Below are 6025 nucleotides of genomic sequence, written 5' to 3' on the forward strand. Positions count from 1 at the left end.
GCACTAAACTCCTGCTTTAGCTGGTAAAGAAGTGCTTGGCTAAAGATAAATGGGACCCCTATTTGCAGTTACAGTCTGTTGGAGGAGAACCAGATATCCTTGTTTCCTTATCTGTGAATGATAATATTAACCAAACAAGACATCATATTCCAATCAAGAAAACAAACAAACAAAAAAAAACCAAGTTATTTTTAACAAAGGAAATTTTTTTGACCGTCTCATTCAATAGGTATTTTACTTGTTGACAGTCCACTAGAGCACTCCACTAATAATTTTTCATACATTTTACATTTAATCATCATGACAACTCTGTAACCTAAAGTATTCTTCCTCTTTATTTGAGTTTCAGGTGTACCACATAGTGATTCAATATTTTTATGGATTATACTCCATTTAAAGGTATTATAAAATATTGTTTAAATTCTCTGTGCTGTACAATGTATCCTTGTAGCTGACTTATTTTTTCCATAGTCATTTGTACCTTCTAATCCCCTTCATCTATCCTGCCCTTCCTAGCTTCCCTCTCCCACTAGTCCTCCCTGGAACCATGGAGGCTACCCAGGGAGTCACGGGGCTAGTGCTGACTGGTAGGTGGTTCCACTGGAAGTTGGAACTTCATCCTCTTATCCTGGCTACTGTGCTGGGGTCCAGGTGATAGTGTTCCCTCTGGTGAACAGGACTGTGCCCTAGAGTGGGTGTGGGCTCAGCGGGGTCTGAAAGCAGCCTGTCCATTGGGGGATGGAGTGTGTCCCTGCACGGCTAATTGCTTGGCCGGGGGTGTCCCAGTACCAGGAGGACAGGCTGGTGAGTGGGGCAGGGTCCTGGTGCTAATAAGCTAGAGGGAGGATTCCAGAATGAATTGAACCAGCACTACCGTCCATGTGGTAGAAGGAGCTCCTCAAAGTGGCTAATGCCAGTATCTATGTCTCCAGGGTGAGCTCCAGTTGCTTCCTGCTTCTCTGGGAGGCTCTCCAAGATCAGCAGGTAGGTCTGACCCAGGCTCCTTTCAAATGTCCTGGAGCATGTGAATTTTCTATGCGTCCTTTAAGAGTGAAGTCTCTATTTCCCACAGCCCTCCGGCTCTCCCCAAAGTAAGCCCTGCTGGCCTTCAAATTGAGATGTTCTAGGGGCTCATCTTCTGCATACAGGACCCCTGGGCTGGGGAGTCCAAAGGGAAGCCAGACTCCTCACTCTTTGGGGAGAACCTCTGCAGCTGTAATTATCCTCCATTTGTGGATCATCCGGGGAGATGGGTCTTGACTATATCATGTCTACTACTGATCTTGTGGTTCCTTCTTCATGCCTTTAGATGTAGAAGATCTCTTCTGCTCTTTCCCAGCGTTTCTCATCAGTAGTTGCCATGTAAAGAGTTGTAATTTTGTTATGCTTGTGATAGGAAATGATCTCAGGATTTTCCTATTCCACTATCTTGGCCATCATTCTAACAGAGAAAATTTAATCAAGAAAATCTGTCAAATAGTATTGGATATGGGCTAAAAGGGAACATTGAGGTAATTGAGATAAATACTTTTGTGGAGCAATTGTGATCCCCATGGCTGGAGAACTAAAGGGAGAGTTAGATGTGCAAAATCTGTGAACTTGGAGAGGCCCTGAAGAGCTGGGGATACAACCTCCACAGAGAGGGTGGCACCACCTCTTACTGGTATCTGTGAGGATGCGGCAGGCTCCAGCAGTGCTGGGAGAAGCTCGAAACTGGAAATAACCTGTGCTTCTGGGGCCAAAGGACATCCCTGGACAGTAATGACAGGGACAGGTGGCACAGGCGTGGGGCAAATCCCTTCTTCCTCCTACAGCCTTATTGTCTCCCTCTATTGTTTCCACTTGCAGAACCTAAGAGAAAAGTGTTGCACTCAATATGCCAGAAAATTTGGAAAACTCAGCAGTGGCCACAGGACTGGAAAACATCAGTTTGCATTCCAATCCCAAAGAAAGGCAGTGCCAAAGAATGTTCAAACTACTGGACAATTGCACTCATTTCACAAGCTAGAAAGGTAATGCTCAAAATCCTTCAAGCAAGGCTTCAGTAGTACATGAACCAAGAACTTCCATATGTACAAGCTGGGTTTGAAAAAGGCAGAGGAACCAGAGATCAAATTGCCAACATACACTGGATCACTGAAAAAGCAAGAAAATTCCAGGAAAACGTCTACTTCTTCATTGACTATGCTGGAGCCTTTGACTGTGTGGATCACAACAAACTGTGGAAAATTCTTCAAGAGATAGGAATTTCAGACTACCTAACCTGCCTCCTGAGAGATCTGTATGCAGGTCAAGAAGCAATAGTTGGAACTGGACAAGGAACAATGGACTGGTTCCAAACTGGGAAAGGAGTATGTCATGGCTGTATATTGTCACCCTGCTTATTTAACTTATATGCAGAGTACATCATGAGAAACACTGGGCTGGATGAAGCACAAGCTGGAATCAAGATTTCCAGGAAAAATATCAACAACCTCAGATGATACCACTCTAATGACAGAAAGCAAAGAAGAACTGAGGAGCCTCTTGAAGAGGGTATAGGAGGAGAGTGAAAAAGCTGGCTTAAAACTCAACCTTCAAAAAACTAAGATCATGGCACCTGGTCCCATCACTTCTTGGCAAATAGATGGGGGAAAAGTGGTAGCAGTGGCAGATTTTATTTTCTTGGGCTCCAGAATCGCTGTGGACAGTGACTGCAGCCACGAAATTAAAAGACACTTGCTCCTTGGAAGAAAAGCTGTGACAAACCTAGACGGCATATTAAAAAGCAGAGATACCACTTTGCCTACAAAGGTCCATTTTTTCAAAGCTATAGTTTTTCCAGTAGTCATGTACCTATGTGAGGGTTGGAACATAAAGAAGTTTGAATGCTGAAGATGCTTTCCAACTGTGGTGCTGGTGGAGACTCTTGAGAGTCCGTTGGACTGCAAGGAGATCAAACCAGTCAATTCTAAAGGAAATCAACCCTTGAACATTCATTGGAAGGACTGATTCTGAAGCTGAAGCTTCAAAACTTTGGCCACCTGATGTGAAAAGACCCTGATGCTGGTCAAGATTGAAGACAGGAGGGACAGGAGGAGAAGGGGGCAACATAAGATGAGATGATTAGATGGCATTACTGACTTAATGGCCATGAATTTGAGCAAAATCCAGGAAATAGTGGAGGACAGAGCAGCCTGGCATCTGCAGTCCATGGGGTTGCAAAGAGCTGGACTAGACTTAGCTACTGAACAATAACAACAACAGAAAGTACTCTCACAGAAGAGAAATGGCATTTGCAGCGCCCCAGTCCAGGCATCGTGGAGCATGTGTTGGGTTGGCCAAAAATTTCATTTTGGTTTTCCATTACATCTTAGTGAAAATCCTGAATGTACTTTTTAGCTAACCCAATTTATATAAAAGTGTGAGTTTGCAGCTGACAGGTGCTTAATCCCTGGCGGAGTGACCTGGATATTCCTGTTTCTCTGATTATGAGTTATTAACCCATAACCACAAACAAAAAAGCCTATGACAAAGACGAGTTGTCTAAGTAAAGCCTAAGTCATGGTAATTGAGTGCTCCATTAATCTGTGTTTAGTAAGAAAATCTGATTAATTTTGTCAACAAATAAGCAATGGTTTCCAAAATTATCTTAAAAAATTTTCTGAGAGAAAAACTTAAAATTGAAGAACTTCATATATCAATTTAATATTTGAAAAGAGATTTGGGGGAAATGTTGGCATTATTCACCTGAGAATTTGAACACTTAACCCAACTCTGCATTCTACCTGACAGATTTAGAACCAGCGTCAGACTTGTAGTAAATAGCTGTAGAGTATAAATAAACACCATGTAACAAGGGCTAGTCCTTCTTTTCTGCTCCTGTTATTTAATCCCTTCCTTGAAGTAGCTCTGCTTTTGTGTTTTTGTTTTATTTTGGCCACACATGGGCAGCATGTGGGATCCTAGCTCCCCCATCAGGGATCGAACCCTAGCCCCCTGTACTGGAAGCACAGAATCTTAACAACTGGACCTCCAGGGAAGACCCCTTAAAGTAGCTCTCCTTTTACAGTCCTTGAAAACAATCATGTAAAAACCAAAACAGCCAGTCACTTAAGGAAAAAGGCAGGAGAGAAATCACTTTGGTTCTGCTTGAGTGGAACTCCTGATTATTTTATCATTTCCACTTTTTATTCAGTTTTGTTGGGAAGCAGAACATTAATTTATTCACTTTATTTAGTGCCTCCACTGTGTTAACTTTGTTTAGTGCTAGGGATATAAGGAGCTTGAGCCTGCTCTTAAGGGACTTAATGATCTAATAGAGAAAGATGGCTATGTGTGCAGTGCCTGAATTGTCAGACACCATGACAGAATCGGGGCTTCCCTGGTAGCTCAGCTGGTAAAGAATCCACCTGCAATGCAGGAGACCCTGATTCGATTCCTGGGGTAGGAAGATCCCCTGGAGAAAGGATAGGCTACCCTCTCCAGTATTCTTGAGCTTCCTGGTAGCTCAGTCAGTAAAGAATCCACCCGCAATGCGGGAGACCTGAGTTTGATCCCTGGGTTAGGAAGATGCCCTGGAGGAGGGCATGGCAACCCACTCCAGTATTCTTGCCTGGAGAATCCCCATGGTCAGAGGAGCCTGGTGGGTTACAGTTCATGGGGTCACAAAGAGTTGGACACGACTGAAGCGACTTACCACGCACACATGCTCATGGGAGAATCAGGTAGACAGTGCCTTGAAGACACTTAGAGGAGTGGTCAGTTCTGCCTTTGGGTTGGTGATAGATAGGAAAGTCTCCCTTGAGGAAGTGACATTTGAGTCTCAAAAATGTGAATATGGAGATCAATCAAGTGGACAGTGAACATAGGTAAATAACCTTCATTGATTCTTCTTTCCACCTTCTGCCTTTTTGTGTGTGTGTGTGTGTATCAGATATTATATGTGGAAATGTCAGACATATTGTACCAACGGAAGAGTGAAAGTAAGTAACCGCAGTGGTAACAGGGCCAAAAGAAAGAAGAAAGAATTGAAAAATATACCGATCTTTGCCAGGAAGAGCAAGTGTGTGTGTGTGTGTTTAATTGTTGGTTTGACCTTGAGCTTTTTCAATACACTATTTCCACTTCTGTCTAGCTAATCCTTTGGTCCCTTTAAATGTTATTTTAGACATTTTGCCTTTGGCCTCATAAAATGCAAATTATACTATGCAAAAGCAATTTTAATATAGGAATTAAATACAGATTCCATTTGTTTTTTACAAAGTATGGCCTATGATCAAGGAATATTGAGCAGCATAACTGAGGGTAGAATTTAGCTTGGAGTTAAAACATGGCAGTAACTGAAGCGTATTTGAGGGAGGAATTCAGTCACAAATGTGTGGGTTTGGATGGTTTGGATTTTTGAATAATGTATTTGGACGTGGGTTGAAGGATGGGTCTGGGAGTCTTTTTGGTTGAATTTCAAGAGGAAAACATATCATCTAAGTGTTTTATTTCTCTTTTATTAAAAGAAGAATACGTGATTGGATACCTTATGACTTCAGTGAAAGTACATTGCAGGAATTGACCGTATTCCACTGTCATCTGTGTTCCAGTCACCAAGATCCAACTGCAGAGAAAGGGATTATCCCTGGCCATGGAGATGATGTTTTGTTGGAAAAAGAATTTAGAATAGTGATTTTCAAGTGAATCCTGGATCTTCTGGAAAACATTTAATGTGTAGATTTTCAAGGACTCCTCCTCCATCTCCCTCTGTGAGATTTAGATTCAGTTTGGGAAGAGTCCCATACATTTGTATTTTTAATAAGTACTCCAAGTAATTCTAATATAGATGACCTTGGACTACACTTTAAGAAAGGCACCAGAGGGAATTCCTGGCAGTCCAGTGGTTAGGACTTGGTGCTTTCACTGCCTTGGCCCAGTTCAGTCCCTGGTTGGGGAACTAAGATTCCACGTGTTGAATAGGGCAACCAAAAGAAAAAAAAAGGCACCATAGAAATTTCATTCTGAGATTTTTCATATTTGAAATTTCTACTTCATAATG

This window comes from Bison bison, unplaced genomic scaffold, assembly GCF_000754665.1.
Source record: "Bison bison bison isolate TAMUID 2011002044 unplaced genomic scaffold, Bison_UMD1.0 scf7180017864306, whole genome shotgun sequence".
Classification (NCBI taxonomy): domain Eukaryota; kingdom Metazoa; phylum Chordata; class Mammalia; order Artiodactyla; family Bovidae; genus Bison; species Bison bison.